Raw genomic sequence first — 25,690 nt, 5'->3', positions numbered from 1 at the left:
CGGGCTCAATATACATTCGTGAATCATTATGGACACTATGTGTGCGACACTATTGAGTCGATCGCGGACAGCGGATCGGGTAAGTGTCTTGAGTACATGGCTAATATGTGCTATGCTTATACTTGGTGTTGAGCTCGGTAAGTTGAACCTATGTGACAACTATACTTGAAGTCACGTACATAAAAATTTATCGTAGGATGGGTGAAAGGCCGTTTTGTTGTTTGATTGTAACGAAAATAAATTGATTTATGAAAATGCTTCAATGTCCTATTGATGAGGATATGGATTGTGAATGCATGAATTGATATGAAATTGAATCGATAGGTTGGAGGAACTATGGCATGGTTCGGTATGGATGGAGTAAATTGTCTCATTCCATTTTGTTCCTCTTGTGATAATGTTATTGATGTATAGTAGAGCATTGCTTATGACTTACTGAGTTATAAACTCACCCGGTGTGTCCTTGTCACCCATTATAGGTTGCTTGGACTCATCTATTTTTGCGGGGTCGGGCCGTCATCGAAGTCATCACACCGGATAGCAAGTTTTGGTACTTTCTTCTTAGTGTGCTTAGAAGATCATTTTGGCATGTATAAGCTAGTACGTTGTGTTTGAATTATGGCATGTAAACTTTAAGCCATGCGAAAATGGCACGAATGTTCGATTGAGTTGGATCAAGGGTAGGCATGAAATGGATCTAGTTACTTTCGTAACAGATGCTGGCAGCAGCAGTGTCATGAGATTGAAAAATCACTAAAAATAGTAGGAGTGGAATTAATTGATGAATAAATTATGTAATCGAAGCTCGATGAGTCTGCTTTCATGAGGAAGTAACGAAAAGATCATATGGGCAGTATATTAAGAGATAATCAGATTTTTGTGGGACAGGGCCAGAACGGTTTCTGGATTCCCTGCTCCGACTTTGGAAATTCATTATAAATTAACCAGAGATAATTAGGGGTCGTACCATATATGTACAGATTCCTCTATGAGTCTAGTTTTCATAGAAACAAACGGCATCAGTATTGAAGCCCCGTGCAGGGAGATATTCAAGTCGTAATGGGAAAAGGTCAGTGTAGTCGACCCCTGCAACTTGGGGGACTTTGACTAATAAACTGTACTAATTGGCCCAACCAAAAATTCTAGAAAAAAATACATAGATGGGTACATGAGTCTAGTTTCTGGGAAAAATTACGAAACTGATTTTCGAGTTACGAAACTCAAGATATGATTTTTAAAACGACTAGTGCACAGATTGGGCAGTGTCTGGAAAATAAATTTTGTAAGGGGTTAAAGCCAGTTAACACCTCGTGTTCGACTCCGGTGTCGGTTTCGGGTTCGGGGTGTTACATAGACCAACTAAGAAGAAAATACCAAAAGTTGTAGCTGGTGTGATGACTTCGATGACGGTCCCGAGTACGCAAAAAGTCGAGTCCAAGAAACCTAAAATAGGTGACAAGCAAACACCGAATGAGTATATAACTTAGTAAGTCATAAGCAATGCACTACCATCCATTAATAACATTATCACAAGAGGAAACAAAATGGAACGAGGCTAATTACTCCATCCAAACCGAACTATACCATAGTTCCTTAGACCTTTCGGTTCAATCTCATACCAAGTCATACATTCACATTCCATATACTAATCAATAGGATATTTGAGGCATTTTCATACATCATTTTATTTTCGTTAGAATCATACAACTAAATAACCTTTCACCTATTCCACGATGAACCTTATGCACGTGACTTCAATTATAATTGTCACATAGGTTCAAAACTTACCAAGCTCAACTCCAAATATAAACATAGCGCCTATTAGCCATGAACTCAAGGTACTTACCCCTTTCCGCTGTTCGAAATTGACTCGGTAAGGTCGCACCCTTAATATAAATAATTGATAGAAAATATATATATAGTGGGTTCGCACACATAGTGCTTAATAATCAACCATGCACACTTAGTGCCATGTACTTTAAACTCGCACACTTAGTGCCATGCATTTCAAGCCCGTACACTTAGTGCCAATCTTACAACCGTGAACACTTATTGCCCGCACACTTAGTGCCGAAAACCAACCACTCTATACGCTTCACTGCCTTTTTACATTCGATAATTTCATCTCTACATACATATACATTTGTATACATTTCATCTCATTAAACACAATTGCATAGGTATTACGATCATTTAAATCAATACCAACTATATGCTTAATGACTTACCTTGTGTTGGGTAAAATAATTCCAAGTCGGCTACTCGATGACCTTCGATTTCCCCTTGTTGGACGCCTCTCCTTTAGGATCTTGAGCTTAAACAAATAAATTAACTCATTCAACCGCTTTGCTACATATATTGGTATTCACATTTTAATGATTTTATGACATACGAAACGGCATGGTAAAATTTTTATCTTGCTACCTCATGTTCTTAGCTATTCGGCTAATAACCTTATGCAATTACCATACTTTCAATAATCTAATCACACATGCATATGCATACTTGGACATTCGGCAATCACCTTGCTAATTTTAAACTCAACATCACATAAGCTCCCAAGTGATGGCCGAATATGTATATCTATACTATCACTTATAATTCATCAAATCACAAAATTTCATCTCATGAACACTTGACCCATTTTTACCCCATATGGCCGAATGTGCAAGATTAAATTCAACACCACCTATGTACTTAATTAGGTGGCCGAATATACCAAGTTAGACTTGACATTATACGTCACAAGAACTCTAATTTAATTTGTCAATTGCTTGGCCAAGAACTCACAAGTGCCTTATCTACAACCTATTCGGCCTTACTACTTAAACTTAGCCTTTCATACACTTATCTCTATTGTTTTAGAAGGCCAAATCCTTACGTGTTCCAACATCTAGCTTACTCAATTCAACGCATCAAAATGACATTTAGGCCGATTTTGCTAGCACACGAGCCTTTGACTGAATGTCCTTGACCTCTAGTCACCTAAATTTTTATTCTTTAAAACTCATCCAAGACCACATTCGGCACCTCCAACCAATAATTTAGATATTCTCAAGTTCATTCACACGTACAATTATATATCACATTAAGCATTAATCATTTTGCAACATGAATTCTATAGCATGGCTGAATACTCATGCACATACACACATAACAACAAGAACTCAATGACACAAAAATCTCCTTTCCAAAGTACATACATACCCATACATACGGCAACTTCCATTCTTTTCTCCCAACAATGAATCCATGAATTTTGCCATGGGTTAACTAGACTATACCCATATTAACTAAATCTCAATATCAATTAGAATAAAAATCACAATGCATACCTTTCCATTGAACTAGCCATGGCCGAATGCCTTGGTTTCTTTTTTTTCAATCTTTCCTTTCTCAATTTCGGCAAATGAAGAAGATGGAAGATGAGCCTTCCTTCACCTTTGTTTTCTTTACTCACGGCAATTGTAACAAGGAAAAGGATGAACACTCCTTCTTCCTCCCTTATTTTATTCATCTTTTTCCTTTTTAATTCCTTTCTTTAATTTATTCTAATTTACTTACCAATATTAAATAATAAACAACATAAACTTGGAGGAATGGAACCATGCTTGGCCGGCCACTTAACATGAATTGGGCACTTTGACATGCAAACCCAAACTTTCCTATTTTAATACTATTTGGTCCTTACTTATTTACCTATCATAATTTTCTAAGTCTCTCAACTAGATCCTTTCAAGCAAAATTCACATTCCTAAGATAAAATTAAAACATCAAATTTTTATACAAGTACTATCACACATATAAGATATGCAAATAAAATTTTAACTAAATTTTATGACTCGGTTTTGTGGTCCCGAAACCACATTTCGACTAGGGTCAAATTAGGGCTGTCACAGGAATTGGTGGCAGACACTGAAAGCAAGGTTAGGCTGATAAGGGATCAGTTAAAGGAGGCATTCGATAGACAGAAGTCATATGCGGATCTGAAGCGCAAAGAGATTGAGTTCGTTGTTGGGGATATGGTTTTCTTGAAGGTTTCCCCTTGGAAGAAAATTTTGAGATTTGGTAAGAAGGGTAAGTTAAGCCCACGATTTATTGGGCCTTACTGAATTGTTAAGCGGGTTGGACCAGTGGCTTATCGGCTAGAGTTACCACCAGAACTGCATCGTATCCACGACGTTTTTCATGTATCCATGCTAAGGCGGTATCGATCTGACCCAACTCATATCATACCAGTTGCAGAAATCGAGGTACAGTCAGATTTAACTTTCGAAGAGGAACCTGTGCAAATACTTGATCGTGACGTCAAAGTGTTGAGAAGGAAATCAGTTCCACTAGTGAAAGTACTTTGGAGGAACCATGGGAAAGAAGAAGCTACTTGGGAGACTGAGGAGGTTATGCGTCAACAGTACCCTCAACTGTTCTAATAAGGTAAAATTTCGAGGTCGAAATTTCTTTAAGGAGGGTAGAGTTGTAACATCCTGATTTTCGGACTTATTCGCGGTTTTCAATATTTTGTAAAGATTTTAAAATTTTGTATTTGGATGTGAAATTAATATTTTGAGTAGGTAAATGGGCTTATGAAGGCCCATGTGTTGGCCAAAACCCGGTTGAATTTTTGAATTTTTGGACTTAGGAGTTAAGGGTTCTGGCTAGATGGCCCTTGTATAGAGATATGGGCAAATTGCATCACAAAAAGAGCTTTAGTAAAGTGGCAAGGGTGACGCCACTAGGCTCCTAAAAAGGTGGCGTGTAGAGCATTGGGGAAAGCATGGGATCGATTCCCTATAGATGCATTTATTTTTAAGTGCTGGAGGGCTAAGTGTTGGAGTCCAGGTGGATTCTGCTAGAGGAGAGTTTGAATCAGTCTAAACGCTTGGATTAAGGAGTGATAAGGGGAGAGATTTAAGGGATTGGGAGAGAGGCTAGGAGTTGGCCGAATTTTGGGAATTGAAGAGGGAAAAATCGGCAGAAGGTTATGAGGTTAGTATTTCGGCACCTATGGTATTGAGTGGTGCCGTTCTTTTCTGCTCAGACATCACAAGGTTTTTCTTTTCTCTCTTCTTCCTCTCTAGCCGAAACTACCACTTCCCCTATTCTTCTTTTTCTATTTTTCTTCTTCAAAACCATTCATCAATTCTACTGTTTATCGATACTTTTGCCGAATCCATAAAAGCCGAAATCTTGAACACACATTACTGGTACCGATTTCTTCAAAGCCAAGCCCTTTAACATTGTGTTTCCATTAATCAATGTTTATTCTTTCTAAACTCTAGAGACCTGTCGGCAATTCTACATCTAGGTTATAGTTTCATATTGTCATCTCCTTCTGCACCAAAAGTCGAAATACCATAGCTTTAGGGGCTATAGCCGAAATTTCTTCAACTCCTGTATTCGGGTTTTACCGTTATTTTAGGGATAAATCTGCACTGGATTGAGTGGAAATCGAGAAAGAACAAGGGGTAAGTGCTTATTATCTCAGATCTGGTCCTATTTTTACAAGTTAGGAAAAGCTTTAGTCCCTAAACTATAGGGAGGCTGTCGATTTGGGCCTTTGGCTCTCTAAGGTCTTTAACCAATGTTTTCTGTCAATGATTAGTGTTTACTTAAGCGTTGGAGAAGGCGTGGTTCCTTGGGGCAATTAGATTCGGAGTTAGCTATCGGTTTTTTGCAGAAAGGTAAGGTTTTAAAGGTTTTTAGGGACATGGCTCGGTCTTGGATGAGTAAGTTTTGGGGTTTAGTGATTATGGTTTGTAAATAAGAACTGTGCTAATCAATTGTAGGACATTGGAAGAGATCTCAGTAGCAGTCGTCGCGAATCAGGTGTGTACCGAACACCCTTTCTTAGTTCAATTCGGCAAAAGCCGAAATGCCAAAATTCCAGCATTTCATGGGCTTGTGAGTATACGAATGCTCTCAAGACGTAGAGTAATTGTTAGATCTAGCACCGCAAGGTGGTAAGTAAGTTTGTGTGACGTCTTAACGTACTTCGAAAAAAGAGGGCCTCGATGGGCCAAAACTGGGCCCAATGGGCTTACGGACCAATATGGGTAAGAGATGGGCAAATTAGCCTATTAGTTAGATGGTGGAACCAAACTGCATAAAACTGTTGAAAATTTCTGAAGTAGCTTGTGTAGTTGCTAAGTTACGAAAATTACCCCTAAAGAGCAAAATTACCGATATACCCTTAGGGTCTAAATTGGCTAAACTGCATGATTGATTAATATTGTATTTTACATGATATGCTTTTATTAATATCTGTTGCATGGGTTTGGGGTATTGATGGAGGAAGTATTTAAAGTGGTTCATCCACATACTGGAGGCTTTGCCTCAACTTACTGATATTTGAGCAGCGTTGCTGCAACTGTGGAGTGTAGGGCTGGGTGGGTTGAGATATTCCCCACATGGAGTGTAGGGCTGGTACGGGTGCAGTGTAGCGGTTGGTGGGTTGAGTAGTCTCCCCAGATGGGTTTGCATGCATTACTACTATTGTTACCTATGTTACTGAACTGGGCCTATGGGCTACACTATTATGTAAAAAGGGGCTAAGGCCTTGCTACTGTATTCTGAAAAGGGCTTCGGTCCACTGTGTACTGTTATCTGAATAGGGCTTAGGCCCAATGGGCTCGAGCTGATTTGGGCTTTGGATGGGTTTCTGTATGCACTGAGTTTCCCAAACTCACCCCTTCCTCTTCCATCATTGCAGGTGAGCCCTAGTTGGTGGACTTGGAGCTGGGCGGGATTCAGAGTGGCCATGAAGATTGATTGCCGGATTTAATAAGTTTAGCATTTAATTTGGATTATTTTTATTATGCTTAAAGTTGTAATAAGGCCACTCTTTTTAATTAATTTTATTTTGGGGATTATTAAACTGGTTAGCACTAGGGTTCATTTTATAAAAACTACTTGTTTTTAAAAGATAACGATGACGCGCAAAGTTTCCGTAAAGTAAATTTTTTTCCAAGAAAATAAATATTTTAAGCAGACTTAAACTTGTTTTAATGTTCGCAGACACGTAACCTGCTTAAAGTGTGGCAATGGATGTGTGCATGTCTAGGATTGGATCCGGGAAGAGCTTGGTACTTAAGCGGTCCTATAAGACTCACCTCCTGTTTTCTGGCTTCCTACCTGGTGGACAGCTTCCATTCACTTTAACTTTAAACAAGAACTGATTTTTGCTAAACTCTAAACAAAGAATTTAGATAAACACATGTTTTTTTGAAACATCTCCATGTGACATACTAAATTCGGCCGTAACGTCTGGGCCGGGTTTGGGGTGTTACATTTATTTTGATAATAGTGGGATCTAGAGGTTGCTGATTGAAAGCTTGGACATGTGGAACGATTGGATCTAGACATAATCGCTAATTTCGGCAAAGGTAGGATCGCTAGTGCCTAAGGTGTTTTTGGCCGAATGTGGTAAGGGGTTAATACGTAGTTCATTTTCGATAGTTAGATTAACGTGTTAGTAATCCAATTGTAGGCAGTGTAAAATCAATATTGGCTTCTTGACAAGCTTTATGCTTTCCTTAGTAAACTTTATTTTCTCTCGAAATTCTTTCTACAACATCCGAGAAAGCTCTAGAACTAAGGCTAGCTTAAAGGTTTGGGTTTGCTTTATTTAGCAAACTCCATCGATGTTCAATACCTGGTAAATATTGACAAAACTTAAGCTACTATCATGGTTATTTATAGGGCCTTAGGGTTTCATGCTCTATGATCAGTTTAGAAGGAAAGAGGGGAGGAAACTTTTAGATTCTAGGTTTCCTTAATTTATTATTCTTGAAAACTTGCTTAGCTTTTCTGAAGAACGTAATCTGATAAGTTAACTATTTATGTCATACTTAATAAACTCTTGAAAGCTCTCGAGACAAGGGAAAAGGACTTACAGTTTAAGCCTTGTTGTATTTTCTATTGAGTTTATTTATACCCCATGTGTGTGTATCGTACTTTTGTTCATGTCTATTTCAAGGTAAGTTCACTTGTTCGGTGAAAAGTCTAGTCTTGTATGTCCTTGAAACTGATAGAGAACCTTACTTCATGTTGAGTCATTACCCATTTACTCTAACAAAGGAAACATATGGTCAAGATAAAGAAAAGGATTCATGGCATTGCCTTTGATGAAATATCCATCGAACTGGCAGATCGTGGTACATAAAACTTGACGCGGTGATTAATTCATGGCATTGTCTTTAATGCTAAGTTCTTTAAATTGACAGATCGCGGTACATGAATAGTGGTTATGTAGCTTCTGGTAAGGCAGGTACATTGCAAACCAGATTGGCAAGCATGGAAAAGGAAACAAAATGAATGAATGATTTTTAAATATGGACCAAGGTTTTGGCTAACACGAAGAAGATTGTCTACATGAATGTATGGGCATAGTGTATACGCCAAAAGGCTTAGTTTTTCATAAATCTATGTAAGATTGGTCTTCGCCAATGGGCGAACTATATTTACCACTGAGTATGGAGGGTCTATTTGTTTGCCTATCATATAGTTATCCTAGTTTCTGCTCTGGAACTTACTAAGTTCTATGAACTTACTCCATTTATCTTTCCTTCTTAGGACCACCCATAAAGTAGGAAGACTTTAAGTATTCCGCCAGAAAATATCATTTGTTGTGAGAATTCTGATGGTTGGTACTATGCATGACATATATGAAGGGGGATGAGTTCACCGATTTATTGTTTTCAAAGAACTATTATTTTATAACTAAACTCTTATATTCACCCAATTGTAGTGCTCTTTAGTTTTTTGGTTTTGGAAAAACTTTTATGACCTGAAATGTTTTGGCTCACTAAATGTGAATGTTCAATATTATTACCTTACACATATCTAGTTGAATAATTAAAACTAAAGTCTTCATCTAATGCATTTCTAAAAAGAAGAGATTTTCTTTTGATTGTAACGCACCAATCCTGGACCGTCCACAAGGGATGGGTTTGGGGCGCTACAGTGATGTCAGTGTGGCCACCCATTCTACTCTAAATGTGAATCAGAAGGTCTCCCACATCTTGCATCCAACGGGTCTACCACTCTGATACCGGCATATCTGTAAGGCCCACCATCTTCTATGTGTGTGCCTTACCCTTTTGCTTCATCGGCCCCTGAGTGTGTCACTTCTATGCTTTGCCCTTTTCTCTTCTCCTGATTTTTCTTACATTGGAGCTCTAGGAACTTGTTGTACAAGTTGTCCCCAATCACGCTTTTCGTAGGTCTCGTGAATGGCTCAATCAGTGAGATAGGTTGCCTGATTGGCGACATAGGGCAGTAATCAGATGCAGGAAGTAAATACTTTTCTTTCAATGTCATATGCACTTGAGCATGTCTTTTTTGATCCAATGACTGATGCAAATTTATTCTTTCGGTAATATGGAATAAAGCTTAAACGCTCTATTGGTGTAAAAAAATTGCATCCACATTATGGCCATGTTAAATTTTAGGGGCACCTTAGAATTAGCTTGGCGAGTCCACTCACTACGCCCTTCTGTGAAAAAATTAATTATACCCATGTGAATTAATCTAACAGATACAAATGGCAATAGGTATAATATGAGGAATTGTAGTACTGAAAAATCACCTGATGTGCAATCGACACCTCTTTGCCCCACACAACCGTGTGAGTGATGGTCTCGCCTTACTGCTTGCGATTCTTCCTATCTTTTAGGGAGGTGTAGAATTCGTAAACTACAAAGTCAACCATTGGTATAATTGAGCCTGTGAAAAATTTCATCTAATGATGAAAATGTACCAACTCCCATATTTTATCACAAGCTGACACTGTGGGATTAAACCCACATTCTTGTGTAAATGACTGTCCACTCATTTGAAGAAAAAGTCGTTTGACTCTCGTGTTATGGAAGCGATTTTCATTAGGATTACTTAGTGCCTGAGTGGATCGTGGTGATCGTGGTTGCTTTCTTGGTGCCATTTTTAAATTAAAGTGAAATAACAACAAACCCAATCAATAAAAATGATAAATATCAAGTTTAAAACATGATACATTGCGTATTTGTCGATGACCCTTAGTTTCCATTCGATGTGGAATGTGAGAAAATAAAAGATGAAGACTGAATTGAAAAGATGAACTAACAACACTTACTAATGTGGATCAAAGGTCAGGCATCTCCAAGAGAGTATTTTCTGTTCTTTTTCTATTTTAGGTGTGTGTTTCTATGCCTAGAACTGGTGGATCTAGATAGAAATTCGAAGATATTTTTGCCTAAAATTGTTCGAATTGAGCTAAAAAAACAGGCTTGTCATGCCACAGCCTATGCTTGATGTCACACAACACCCTAAACTTTCCAATTTTGCATTCAAAGTTGTGGCATGACACGACTCTCTAACATTATGTTCCATTGCTTTAAAGAGCATGTGTCACACCATAGCCAAAGTGTGACGCGACAAGATGTTGTCCCCAGCCCTTTGAGGTATGTCAATATCCTCTGGTTGTCTATTTTGTTCCTCGTTTAGCTTCCTTTCATCCCGTTACATTTGGAAACCTAAATTCTCTTATTTCCAACATTTAATTACCTTCTAGTTATCTTAAACTCTAACTACAAACTAAAAATTAAAACTAATTTACAACATGTTACATATTTATTAAAGCTTAATGGTTGATGGTATGTCACACTGTCGAATGTGTCTGACAATTCTCTAAACTTCACCATAGACTTCAATTGTGGTTCACGCCCATCGCATGCCTTCTAATAAATTCTTCACGTGTTGGAGTCTCACCATTTGTCTCTTTCTCTCACCTTATGAATACCTATACATGCATAACTTGAGAAATGCCTTTGATCAAGTTGTTAGGGATTAAATTAAATAATACATAACATTTGTCTCTAACTAGTCCCTCACTTTGGGAATGGTGGCCACATTTGAACACTTCTACCTCGTCATTGATCTTTATAATTAATTTTTTTAAGAGCAATCGTCGATTGGGCCTACCCAACAAGATGGGGGTTTCTCGATCTTCTTCACAATCTAGAACCATAAAATTGATGGGTATTATGAATCCTCATACCTTGACCAATGTATCTTCGAGCACACCTTTTGGGTGCACCAAATTATAGTTTTCTAGATGTGTTTTTTAATTCCCAACTCTAAGTTTCCAATAAGTCGATAGGGGTATTAAATTTATACTAGCCCCTATCTCTATTAAAATTGTAAAGCTACCTGTATCTTTTATTTTTGGGTGTATTTTTTTTTGCAAATTACAACTTTAGGCACAGGTTCAACTACCTCTTCCTTCGTGGGTTTGTTAACGTCTTTTGGGACCATCTCCTTTTCATGGATGGGTTTAGTTGGTGTCTTCAACTTCTTGTCTGATTGCACCATGATTATTTTTATGTGCTCCTTTCTATTTCTCTGAGGATTAATTTTTTGTATTAGTAGGTAGACTTTGACCATTTTATTTTTGAAACATTCTCATTAGTTGGCTCATTTGGTCGTAGAGGTTGTATATTCGGGATTTGAGTCATCCATATAGTTCTTGGACTTGTCAAATGTTCGTCTTCATTATTTATCTCCCTATCTAGTCGATTGAATCTTTGACCACAAGCAGTATGGTCGTTACCCATTGTACATTGTTGCATTAGTAGAGGTTGGTAAGAAGGATTCGATCGAGTTTAAGTTTGATGCGTGCCTTCTTTTTTTCCTCCCCACTTGAGGTTTAGATGATCCCACCAATTGGGATTGTAGGTATTTGAATAGGGACCTTGACCCCTATTATTCACGTAGCTTGCCTCCTCCAATTCACTTTCGTAATGTGGCTGTGCTTTTGTTGGCTTGACGGGTGTGTCAAAGCAGTTAAGATTTTCTAGTATTTGTTGGAATCGAGCATCGCTATAACACCCCTCACCTGTATTCGACACCGGAACAGGGTTACAAGGCATTACCAGACATACATCATAGAAAATTTTTTCCATATATAGGGGTCACACGCCCGTGTGGTTTGGGACACGTTTGTGTGGTTAGGCCGTGTGGTCAATGGCCGTGTCCCTAGCCCGTGTAACTCTTTGTTTTGTAAAGCATGAGCAAATTGAAGTCACACGGCCAAGTCACACGCCCGTGTGCTAGGTCGTGTGGTTAATTAAATTTTCATAAAATAGGTACAGGGGACACACGGCGAAAACACATGCTCATGGCACAGGCCATGTGTCACACGCAGCCTAGACACATGCTTGTGTGTCACACACGGCCCAAACACTGCCCGTGTGTCTACCCGTGTGGACAAAATAAAGGCTATTTACCAAGCTATTTTCCACCCTCATTTACATCTATTCATTCACAAGTGGGTGGACAAAATAAAGGCTATTTACCAAGCTATTTTCCACCCTCATTTACATCTATTCATTCACAAGTTCAATGGCATAAGTCATTATATACTTAGGCAACCAAAACATCCATAATCAAGGTTAGAACATATCATTTCATTCTTACACATAACATACTTACAACATCATTTTCTACCAAACCAAATCATACCAACCTCACATCCACAAGTACCAACACAAATACTTTTATCATGCATAATTCTTCTTAGATTTCCTAGCATACCAATGAGTCAATCTCAACCATTCAATAACAAAACCATTAAGCCACATTCAACATTTAGCAAATCAATATGAATTACATCACCAAGGGCATTGGCACACACATGCATATATGTATAAATATGCATAAGCTTACAATCAATTTAACCAAAATGAACCAATTTACATGGCTAATACCAAATCAAGCCTTTGACAATTATAAGCCAATACACATTGGCTAAAATCATGATGACATGTATAAAAATGACCAAGTCCCTATACATGCTGTGACAGCCCTAATTTGACCCTAGTCGGAATGTGGTTTCGGGACCACAAAACCGAGTCATAAAATTTAGTTAAAATTTTATTTGCATATCTTATATGTGTGATAGCACTTGTATAAAAATTTGATGTTTTAATTTTATCTTAGGAATGTGAATTTTTGCTTGAAAGGATCTAGTTGAGAGACTTAGAAAATTATGATAGGTAAATAAGTAAGGACCAAATAGTATTAAAATAGGAAAGTTTGGGTTTGCATGTCAAGGTGCCCAATTCATGTTAAGTGGCCGGCCAAGCATGGTTCCATTCCTCCAAGTTTATGTTGTTTATTATTTAATATTGGTAAGTAAATTAAAATAAATTAAAGAAAGGAATTAAAAAGGAAAAAGATGAATAAAATAAGGGAGGAAGAAGGAGTGTTCATCCTTTTTCCTTGTTACAATTGCCGTGAGTAAAGAAAACAAAGGTGAAGGAAGGCTCATCTTTCATCTTCTTCATTTGCCGAAATTGAGAAAGGAAAGATTGAAAAAAAAGAAACCAAGGCATTCGGCCATGGCTATTTCAATGGAAAGGTATGCATTGTGATTTTTATTCTAATTGATATTGAGATTTAGTTGATATGGGTATAGTCTAGTTAACCCATGGCAAAATTCATGGATTCATTGTTGGGAGAAAAGAATGGAAGTTGCCGTATGTATGGGTATGTATGTACTTTGGAAAGGGGATTTTTGTGTCATTGAGTTCTTGTTGTTATGTGTGTATGTGCATGAGTATTCGGCCATGCTATAGAATTCATGTTGCAAAATGATTAATGCTTAATGTGATATATAATTGTACGTGTGAATGAACTTGAGAATATCTAAATTATTGGTTGGAGGTGCCGAATGTGGTCTTGGATGAGTTTTAAAGAATAAAAATTTAGGTGACTAGAGGTCAAGGACATTCGGTCAAAGGCTTGTGTGCTAGCAAAATCGGCCTAAACGTCGTTTTGATGTGTTGAATTGAGTAAGCTAGATGTTGGAACACATAAGGATTCGGCCTTCTAAAACAATAGAGATAAGTGTATGAAAGGCTAAGATTAAGTAGTAAGGCCGAATAGGTTGTAGATAAGGCACTTGTGAGTTCTTGGCCAAGCAATTGACAAATTAAATTAGAGTTCTTGTGACGTATAATGTCAAGTCTAACTTGGTATATTCGGCCACCTAATTAAGTACATAGGTGGTGTTGAATTTAATCTTGCACATTCGGCCATATGGGGTAAAAATGGGTCAAGTGTTCATGAGATGAAATTTTGTGATTTGATGAATTATAGGTGATAGTATAGATATACATATTCGGCCATCACTTGGGAGCTTATGTGATGTTGAGTTTAAAATTAGCAAGGTGATTGCCGAATGTCCAAGTATGCATATGCATGTGTGATTAGATTATTGAAAGTATGGTAATTGCATAAGGTTATTAGCTGAATAGCTAAGAACATGAGGTAGCAAGATAAAAATTTTACCATGCCGTTCCGTATGTCATAAAATCATTAAAATGTGAATACCAATATATGTAGCAAAGCGGTTGAATGAGTTAATTTATTTGTTTAAGCTCAAGATCCTAAAGGAGAGGCGTCCAACAAGGGGAAATCGAAGGTCATCGAGTAGCCGACTTGGAATTATTTTACCCAACACAAGGTAAGTCATTAAGCATATAGTTGGTATTGATTTAAATGATCGTAATACCTATGCAATTGTGTTTAATGAGATGAAATGTATACAAATGTATATGTATGTAGAGATGAAATTGTCGAATGTAAAAAGGCAGTGAAGCGTATAGAGTGGTTGGTTTTCGGCACTAAGTGTGCGGGCTTGAAATGCATGGCACTAAGTGTGCGAGTTTAAAGTACATGGCACTAAGTGTGCGTGGTTGATTATTAAGCACTATGTGTGCGAACCCACTATATATATATATTTTCTATCAATTATTTATATTAAGGGTGCGACCTTACCGAGTCGATTTCGAACAGTGGAAAGGGTAAGTACCTTGAGTTCATGGCTAATAGGTGCTATGTTTATATTTGGAGTTGAGCGTGGTAAGTTTTGAACTTATGTGATGATTATAATTGAAGTCACGTACATAAGGTTCATCGTGGAATAGGTGAAAGTTCGTTTAGTTGTATGATTGTAACGAAAATAAAATGATGTATGGAAATGCCTCAATTATTCTATTGAATAGCTTATGAAATGTCAATGTAGGACTTGGAATGAGATTGAATCGTAAGGTCTAAGAAACTATGGCATAGTTCGGTATGGATGGAGTACTTAGCCTCATTTCGTTGTTTCCTCTTGTGAAAATTTTACTAATGGATGGTAGTGTAATGCTTATGACTTACTGAGTTATATACTCATTCGGTGTTTGCTTGTCACCTATTTTAGGTTTCTTGGACTCGACTTTTTGCGTACTCGGGACCGTCATCGAAGTCATCACACCGGCTAGCAACTTTTGGTACTTTCTTCTTAGTTGGTCTAGGAGAACATTTCGGCATGTATAGGCTATTATGTTTTGTTTGAAATTTGGTATGTAAACTTTTAGCCATGCGAAAATGGCATAAATGTTCATTTGGATTTGGTTCTATGATGCTTGGTCACAAGTCTTGGTAATTCGGTTGTGGTTGAGTATTGGTTGAGGTCTACTCGATTATTACGCCATATGTCATGGCTAATTTATTTTCGGTGTTAAATTCATGATTTGGTAATAGTGTAGTGGGGAGATGCTCAGTGATGATTATGTCTTTGGCATGGCTAGTCATGGTCATAAATTGTGACATGTATGATGAATTATTAGTTAGATCAAGGAAAGATCACGAAATAGGCATAGTCTGCTTTAGTAACAGATGCTGACAGAAGCAGTGTTGTGAGATTGAAAAATCATTAAAAATAGTAGAAATGGAATTAAATAAATGAATAAATTAGGTAATCTAAGCTTGATTAGTCTATTTTCATATGGAAGAAATGAAACGACCATATGAACTTTATGTTATAAGATAATTAAATTCTTGTGAAACAGTGCCAGAGCAATTTCTGGATCCCCTGTTATGACTTAGAAAATTCACCGTAAATTTTATCAAGATATTTAGAGGTCGTGCCTTATATGTACAGATTCGTTATCGAGTCTAGTTTCTTTAGAGACAAACGGTATAGGCATTGAAGTCTTTTACAGGGAGAAATTTAAATCGTAAGGTACAGAGGTCAGTGTAGTCGAACCTTGAAACAGGGGAAACTTTAACAAATAAACTGTACTAATTGGCCCAACCAAAAATTCTACAAAAATTCCACCGTATAGATATATGAGTCTAGTTTTGGGGAAAATTTACGGAATTGGATTTCAAGTTTCAGAACTCAAAATATGATTTTTAAAGCGACCACGATACAGTAGCCAGCTTGCCTAGAACAAAAAAAAATATAGGGGGAAATAAATGAAGTAAGCCGGTAACACCTCGTGTTCGATTTCCGGTAACGGCCATGAGTTCGGGGTGTTAGACATGCCATATACTCAAAATGTTAAATCATCGATACCCAAAATAACAGTTTGATAGTGTGATACGAACTCTGACAATCTCCAACCTAAGCTAACTTAGTGACACTATAAAACATGGAAAATAAAATGGAGTAAGCTATATAGCTTAGTAAGCTCGTATGAAAGAAATAAGCAAACCTTACCATACATTAACATGCAAGTAATATAACATAAGATAATGTAATTTACCAATTTCTCATTATCATAATTCACTTCTATCACAACTTACATTAAAATCGTCATTTCACGAATTAATAATTATAAGCTTTAAGTGCATACCTATACCATCTCGTAATAATTTAATACTTAGTCTCATCATTTTATCCCTAATGAACCACTAGGAATAATAACATCGGATACTCGGGAAAACCTTTCACACAAGGTGCAACATATGTAGCCATTGCTACCTCTATCTCATAAGACATATATGCTAGCTCTCGAGCCATTAACGGGACTGCCCACACAATTTGTCAGTCAAGATGTAGCTACTTGGTGCTGCTCATACAAGCTATCAAGTAACCGTGACATATGCCGGTATACTTAGCCACCGGTAGGACGTACAGGACTAGCACCTAGATCACATAACATAAAACCCTGGTGACATGTCACTTGTATCCTAATCTATTCCTAAGGTTCGATTGGGATTTCTCGCTAGTCAAAACATTGCCAAACTTTTCCGTAGAGTCATTTACACAATTCATGAAGTATTAAATCATTTAAAATACAATTATAATAAAACTTATTTAACATACGAATTTACCTCGGATACAAAAATGGCCAAAGGGATCTATTCGTCAGTTACTTTATTTTTCCCCCGATCTAGACCCGAACTTCGTTTTTCTTGATCTATAATACCACATTTAACTTATTTAATCATCACATTATTCAATTCAACCCAAAAACACATTATCGCAAAAGTTACTTTTTTGCCCCTAACTTTTCAACATTTTACGATTAAGTCTCTAGGCTCGTAAAATGAATTTCTTTCAATTTCATCACAACCCAAGCCTAGTCAAATATTATTTGTACTCATAACAGCCCACATTTTTCATTTATTCACACTTTTCTACATATTTTATAGACTTTTACAAATAAGTCCCTATTTAACATTTTTTTATCAAAAATCACTTTACAAACGTTTAACTAACAACGAATATGCATTTTCTACCATCAAACATCAAAATACAAACATATTCAACATGGGTAAAATTTTAGACTTTAAATTTCTTCCAAATTAGTCCTTGAAATAGCTAAATCAAGTTACAACAATCTAAAAAATATAAAAATCATTAAAAACAGGACAAGAACGGACTTACAATCGAGCTTGAAAGCTTGGCCAAAACCCTAGCTATGTCTTCCTTGTGAATTTCAGCTATTGGGGGATGAAATTGAGAAGATGGACATCTTTTTTTAAGTTAATTTTGTCTTTATTAGCCAAATTACTAAAATACCCTTAATGCATAACTTTAAAATTTCACCTAACCATGTCCATTTTTGTCTATCCTAAGGTATAATGGTCTAATTTCCATTTAAGGACCTCTAATTAAAAGTTCATAACAATTAGACAGCTTTAACTTATAGAATTCAAGTTTTGCACCTATTGCAATTTAGTCCTTCTAGTCAAATTGGGCACTCAATTGATAAAATTTCTTAACGAAATTTTCACACAATTATTCTATCATGCTGTAGATCTTAAAATAGAAATAAAATAAATATTTCTACTTCGAATTTGTTGTCCCAAAACACTGTTTAAATTTGACCCAAAAACGGGCTGTTACAATTGTTGTTCTCCTCATTTACTACTTCTGCTATTGAAGTCTTGGATTTGTACATGAATCTCTCGTTAGGCCACATGTACGAATTCAGGGTCATGTCTTCTATAATTTTGTAGGCTTATTTGTACGTGTGAAACATGAGAGATCTGTTAGACGCTCCACTTAAGCTAGATCTAATGTGTCCATCGACACTGTTGTAAAATATTTATATCTGGAGCCATGCTTGTATTCCATGGTGTGGGAACTTTCTTAGCATTGTCTTGAAATGCTCCCATGCCTCGTAGAATGACTCACATTCGTATTGTTTAAAATTTGTGATTTCTCACCAAAGTTGAATATTTCGACTAATTAGGAAAATTTTATGAAGAAAATTTTCTGCTAGATCATTCAATGTGGTAATGGAACCTGGTTTGAATCAGTCCAACCAATTGACTGCATTATCATATAATGAAAACGGGAATAACTGAAGATGTATAGAATCGTCGGATACTCCATTGTATTTAAAGGTATTGTATAGTTGAGGTAACCACTTCAAGTGTTGGTTCGGGTCTTCAACCATGTTTCCTTAGAACTGCGGTGTGTTTTGGATCATCTGGATCATGGCTATCTTTATCTAAAAATTATTGGTGCTAATATTTGACCGCTCAATGCTTCATATTTGACCGCTCAATGCTTCCTTGAACTACTTATAAGGTAGGTAAGGTGTAACATCCTAGAATAGGGACTAAGAGTTCGAGGATTGACAAGCTGGTGTTTGCTAGAAGGACTGACGAGCAAGAGTACGACAGAAGGTCTAACGAGCAAGTGTATGTGTAATAGCCCAATTTCGGTGAAATTAGAACAATGATTTCGGGACCAAAAATCCAAGCCAAAAATAAAATTTATTTTATTATATGGTCCGTAATATGATAGAAATGACATGTGAAAGTACGAGAAGGACTAAATCGCATAAAATGCAAAAGTTAAATTCTAGTAGCTATAAGGATAAAATAGCTATGGAATTCAAAACTTGAGGTCCTTATATGGTAATTAGACTATTAATAAAAAGTTAGTAGATATTTTTGGATGATTCATCCATGGAAAATTAGAAAAAGGCTAAGGACTAAAATAGAAATCAAAATTATTAAAGATGATAAATTAATTAAATAGAAATAAAAATCATTTTTATCATCTTCTTCCAAAAATATTAAATGAAAACCCTAGGAAAGAGAAAGCAAGCTTTCTTAACCAAATTGGGTAAGTTTTCTTGTCCTGTTTTTAGTAATTTTGATATTTTTGAAACCGAGATAGCTTAATCTATCTATTTGGGGGATCAATTTGAAAAGTTATCAAAGTATGAAAATTGGGTCATGGATGTATATGCTGAAAATTTGAAATTTATGGTAATAAACAACTTTTACAATGTGATTTTTGATGAAAACATGATTTAGGGACTAAAATGTAAAGTTGTGAAATTTGATGAAAAATTCTAAATTTTTATGAATACATGTACTGTAAATTTTGTGATGGAATTTTGGTTAGGCTTGGAATAGGGAGTAAATTGCACAAATTTCATTTTCCGAGCCTAAGGACGAAATGGGAATTTATGGAAAAGTTAGGGGCAAAATGATAATTTTTCCTAAGATGAAAATTAAGTCCACTTGAATATGAAATATGATAAATTGATGTTAAATTTACTCTTATAGATCCGAATTGACCAAATTCGGAGCTAGAACGAGGAAAAGAGGAAAATGTCAAATTAGTAGATTTTTCGTACACGAATATATCTCGAGGTAAGTTCGTGTAACTAAATTGTGTATTTTATATCTTGAATTAGATGTTGTGTTTGTGAATTGCATAAATATCATATATGTATATGACATTGAAAGTATACCTGACAAAGCCCGATCAACGATAATGCCTGATAAAGGATAAACGATAAAAATGTTACTTTTATGCTTGGAATGAATGTGCAATGTCATCATTTAAATTATATGAATGTTATAGATGTATGAAATAATCACATGCCGGGAAATTCTTGAAAACGTTAAATCTTGTTTGAATAAATGGAAAATCAATGGATATGTAATTTTCGAATGAATGAGGTCATGCATTTGTTGCTGTCGGGATTTAGCTCAGACGAGTAATCCTATTAACCTCATTACAGAAAGGATTTAGCCCAGACGAGTAATCCATATCAAGCTTCTTAGAGCATATGTCATGAAAAGAATTTAGCCTGGATTGGTAATCATATTGTTTATATATATGTGGCTCAAGAGTGTACTCTCTTAAATAGTACCTTATGGGTACCATTGAATATGAATTGATGAATCCTGATTTGTACACCACGAGTGTACTACCTGTGTATCCATTGATATTTTAGATAAATTCAACAGGTAAAAATTATTGACATGAGAAGATATGAAATGATCTGAACTTGAGATGAACTATTATGAAATTATACTTGTAATATAAAGAGATGATTTATACATCTTAAATGAATACATGTTGTGGAAAGCATATGTGCATGGAAACTTGATTGTTGTTAAGCCCATATATGTTTGTGATGTTATTATGGATTATATTACTAACAAGGGCAATGAGGATATGAGTAGGGCTTGAAGGCAAATTGATTGAATATGCCTAACATAGTTACCTCAAAATAGAATGAATGGTAAGTTAAGTACCATGTTATACAAACTTACTAAGCATTTTATGCTTACTTAGTTTTATTTCCCTATTTTAGAGTAAATCAAAAGCTCGTTGGATTGGAAGCTTGGCGGAGATCACTCACACTATCCATCGGCCCATGTCAGTGGTTAAGAGGGCCCGAATCGCATCAGCCATCTGGACTTGTTCTATGGCAGCCCATTCTATGAAGCGGCCTGCTGTTAAAGGTCGAACCTGAAGTATTTGGAAGAGCTCTTCTTGGGGCCCTCGTGGAAACTGTAGGAAAGGGTGACAAATTTCCGCGATTGGACCCGCGGAGGATGACGCTCCCGTCCTCTTCTTTGAGGCTGGTACGGCGGTTTTCTTTCCTCTTGACAATGACATTGAAGGCCTGTGATATAAAGAATAATAATAGGTAAACATATTCGAAGGGGAAGTAAACGTTTTCAGCCAAAACTACTAATATGAAGCAAACTCAACCACAATAGTCCTGGGAATGAGAATAAAAATATAATGGGTATAAGGTTTTCCTCGTCTCAATTTAACTGTATGGTAACTAACCTAGGAATGCAATTAAAATGATAGACATTAACATGATAATAGCATGAAAATAAGCATAGTAATGTCATGGATATGATGTGTGTCAAACAACTAGATTTAATTTGAAATGTATAACAAAGAACCTATAAAGGCAAACTAAAAAAAAATAAGGAACAAAAATGAAAACTAGTTCAAAAGTAATGGAGATTATTGTAATAATAAGCATTAATAATGAGTAAAATACAAGTGAAAGGAGTAAACAAATGCTACAGGAGAGGGATTGAGCTTTAAAAACAAAATTGACGGCGGCGCACGGGCGTGGCAGGGGACCATGTAGAGTTGCAGCGGCTAGGGTTAAGGTTTTTTGAATGGAGAAGACAATGAATAGTGCAGCCTATTTATAGATCTTGGGACACACGGCCATGGGACACGCCCGTGTGCCTCAATTTCAGCCCATGTGTTTCGCGTTTTTCCTATTTTGGCGTGTCTGAAATTTGACGCTCGTCTATGTGCATCGGGCATGTTGGTTCCCATGGTCGTGTCGCACGACCGTGTCTAGCTTCGTTCGCTTCTCCCACCCCGTGTGTTTTACCTTACGCCCATGGACATTTGACAGGTTCGACCACGGGTGTTCGACACGGGCGTGTCACACGCCTGTGCTGTTTTAACAGGTTCAACCATGGTTCCTCCACACGAGCGTGTTGCACGCCTGAGTTGTTTTGGTAGGCTTGACCACGGCCATGTCGCACGGTCGTGGCATTTTATCGTAGCCCGTGTTGGGGAATTTCGTACTCTGTTTTCACACGGCCTTGAGCACGCCCGTGTTATTGGTCGTGTCTCTATGGAAACACCTGTATTCAAAATTTCTATTAGTAGGTTAGGAGTTAAATATCAGAATTTAAAGAAATTAATAATGTTAGTGCTCGGGTTGCCTCTCGAGAAGCACTTATTTATAGTCTAAGCTCGATTTACCTCTCCGTCGAATGATCATGGTGGTTCGAGGAGTTCATACTCCTCATTCTTGCTGTCAATCTTAAAATAAGGTTTTAAACGAGTGTTGTTTACCTTAAAAGTGTCAAACTTTGAATGACGCACCTTCACCGTACCGAATGGAAAAATACTGAGTATCGTAAGAGGGATTTCCTCATTTAGTGTGGTAGTGACAATGTGAGGTTCGACGACATCTAGTAAGACTTTATCGCCTACCTTAAGTTGATTAGGAAAGGTATCGGGCTTGTTTTGGTGTAGTTTCGGTTTCTCATGTGTTCTCGATTTGTGTTCTCGCCATTCGTCTAGCTCCTCTATCTGTAGCCTTCGTTCTTCATGGATGTCTTTGATCTCTTCATGATAGTAGTGCATTTTCTTTGTTGTCTTGGTTCGAGAAGGTTCCCGCAAGGACGATTGAGTATTCGTTTTATCATCGATAGGTTGTATAACATTATCCTAAGTCTTAGGGGTTGACTAAATCGCGTGCTTGGAGTGTTACTGCATCGTCACCTGCACGAAGCGTTAGCTCCCTTGTACCTACATTAATAATGGTTCTGGCAGTTGCTAAAAAGGGTCGTCCTAAAATTAAATGTACCTCGTTATCCTCATCCATATCTAAGACGACAAAGTCTACTGGGTAAATAAATTTATCAAGCTTAATGAGGACGTCTTCAATAATACCCTTAGGAAATCTATCTGTTTTGTCAGCCAATTGTATGCTCATCCTAGTCTGTTTGGGTTTACCGAGACCTAGTCGTTTAAACATCTTATATGGCATAACATTTATACTTGCTTCTAGATCAGCTAAAGCATTATTCACGATTAAACTACCAATTAAGCAAGGAATTGTAAAACTCCCTGGATCTTTCAATTTGTTAGGTAGCTCATTCTTTAGAATAGCTGAGCAAACTGCATTGAGCTCCACATGCGATGTAGCGTCTAATTTCCTTTTTTTGCTCAGAAGTTCCCTTAAGAATTTTGCTGAGTTAGGCATTTGCGAAAGAACTTTAATAAAGGGTAAGTTAATTTTTTTAAGAGTTTGACAAACTTACCGAATTGTTCTTCTATTCTATCTTTCATCATCGCTTTAGGATATGGCACGCGAGGTTCATGATTCGTACTTACCTGTTTGGGATCATCATTGTTTACCTCTTCTTGACCTTTGTTCATCGCGTTGTCTTGCTGTAATTCTGGCTCAGGTGCAACGAATCCTTCCTTATTTTGAGTGCTAATTGCATTGAGGTGTTCCCTCGGATTAGGTTCAGTATTAGTTGGTAGGCTACCTTGTGGTCGTTCGAAAATTAATTTGGGCAGCTAGCCTATCTGAGTTTTGAGTCCTTGGATCGATGCTTGTTGATTCTTAAGTGCTGTCTCGGTATTTTGGAAACGAGTTTCTGACACCGAGATGAATTTAGAGAGCATCTCTTCAAGGTTCAGCTTCTTTTCTTGTTGATAAGGTGGCTGTTGAAAGCCCTGAGGATTTTGTGGCTTTTGATTCCCTTGACCACCCCAAGAGAAATTGGGGTGGTTCCTTCATCCTGCATTATAAATATTACTGTATGGGTTATTTTGAGATCTAAAGTTATTGTTACCCATATAGTTGACTTGTTCTTCGGTTGTGGGACTGAAGGATTGGTATTCTGTATGCACACCTCCTCCACTTGAGTCACACCTCATTACTGGATGTACCTGCGTAGAACCAAGAAAACTATCAATCTTTTTAGTGAGAAGTTCTACCTGATTTGACAGCATAGTAACTGAGTCGATGTTGTAAACACTGGCTATTTTCGTTGGCTTTGTCCTCATAACTTGCCACTGATAGTTATTTAGTGACATTTCCTCTATAAATTCATAGGCATCTTCTGGTGTTTTATTGTTGATGGTTCCGCTAGTAGCTCCGTCAATCATTTGTCTTGTCGAGGGATTCACACCATTGTAGAATGTTTGAACTTACAGCCAAAGCGGTAACCCATGGTGAGGGCACCTTCTCAGTAAGTCCTTGTATCTCCACCATGCATCGTAAAGTGTTTCTAAATCCATCTGCACAAAAGAAGAGATATCATTACGCAATTTAGTCGTTTTAGTCGGCGAAAAATGTTTCAGTAAAAATTTCTTAAGTCATTTGTTCCCAAGTAGTGATAGACCCTCGTGGTAACAAGTTCAACCACTATTTAGCTTTGTTTCTCAGTTAAAAGGGAAATAAACGAAGACGAATGGCATCATAAAAAATTCCATTGATTTTGAATGTATCACAAAATTCCAGGAAATTTGCTAAGTGAGTGTTGGGATCTTCATCCTACAAGCCATCAAACTGAACAAACTGCTGTATCATCTGAATAGTGTTAGGTTTTAGTTCGAAATTATTCGCAGCAATAGCAGGTCTAACTATACTAGATTCAGCTCCTATTAAAGAGGGTTTAGCATAGTCATACATAGTACGTGGAGTAGGATTTTGATTAGTTGCAATTGCAGGAGGCAGCTAATTGTCTTGGTTTTCAGCCATCTCTTTGTTTAGGGGTTGAGTTTCGTCTTCTTGCTCGTTCTCCGTGTATCGTAAGTTGTGCCTTATCTCTCTTTGATTTCTGCGAACTGTGCGGTCGATTTCTTCGTCAAAAAGTAATGGTCCTGACGGGTTTCTTCTAGTCATAAACTATAAAAAACCTGCCAAGAGGAAGAATAAGTAAATTAATAAATAAGAAAATCAAATAAAATTGTAAGAAAAATAAATGGCTAAAGTAATAAAAATTTAGTGTTCCTAATATTTCAGTTCCCTGGCAACGGCGCCAAAAACTTGATCGCAGTGATTCGTAACAAGTAATAAATATTTATAATGAAGATCAAACCTAGACTAACTATTATCACGAAAAAAAGGCAAGCGCACCTATCGAACAATAGTATAGTAACGGCAAGACCGAGATGTCGTACCCAAGGGAACCAAAAGTACTAGTAATAACTATCTTTTTATTATCTAGCCTAAGAATAAAAGGGGTTTGTTTTAATTAACTAATTATTTAAACTAAGAACGCACAGAGAAAAGAATTGGGGTATTGCTTTTGGGAAAATCGATTGACTTGAGACAATACCTAAGGAAAAATCCACTTAGACTTTACTTGTTATTCTGGCTCCGAATCAGACGATTTATTCATTCGACCTGTTCCGTAGAGATCCCTAAGTTATGTTATTATCCCTATTCAAGACTAATAACGTCTAATCCCTAGATTGAATAACCGAGACTTTTCTTTAATTAACACTCTAAGGTTACATTAACTCAATCTATGGATCCCCTTATTAGGTTTCATCCTAATCCGGCCAAATCTTGTCACCCTATTTCTAGGCGCGCAATCAACTCCGCTTAAC

The 25,690-nt window shown here is 37.0% G+C and overlaps 1 non-coding gene across 1 annotated transcript; it reads left to right on the top strand.

The window, feature by feature from the left end:
- Positions 1-24,299: 24,299 nt before the first annotated feature.
- Positions 24,300-24,406, top strand: LOC121228679 (small nucleolar RNA R71). The gene has a single exon (XR_005926254.1). It is a non-coding gene; the product is annotated as a small nucleolar RNA R71 (small nucleolar RNA).
- The last annotated feature ends 1,284 nt before the right edge of the window (positions 24,407-25,690 follow it).

This window comes from Gossypium hirsutum, chromosome A04 (assembly GCF_007990345.1).
Source record: "Gossypium hirsutum isolate 1008001.06 chromosome A04, Gossypium_hirsutum_v2.1, whole genome shotgun sequence".
Classification (NCBI taxonomy): Eukaryota; Viridiplantae; Streptophyta; class Magnoliopsida; order Malvales; family Malvaceae; genus Gossypium; species Gossypium hirsutum.
The sequence above is the reverse complement of the archived record's forward strand: the minus strand, read 5'-3'. Positions and strand labels throughout refer to the sequence as shown.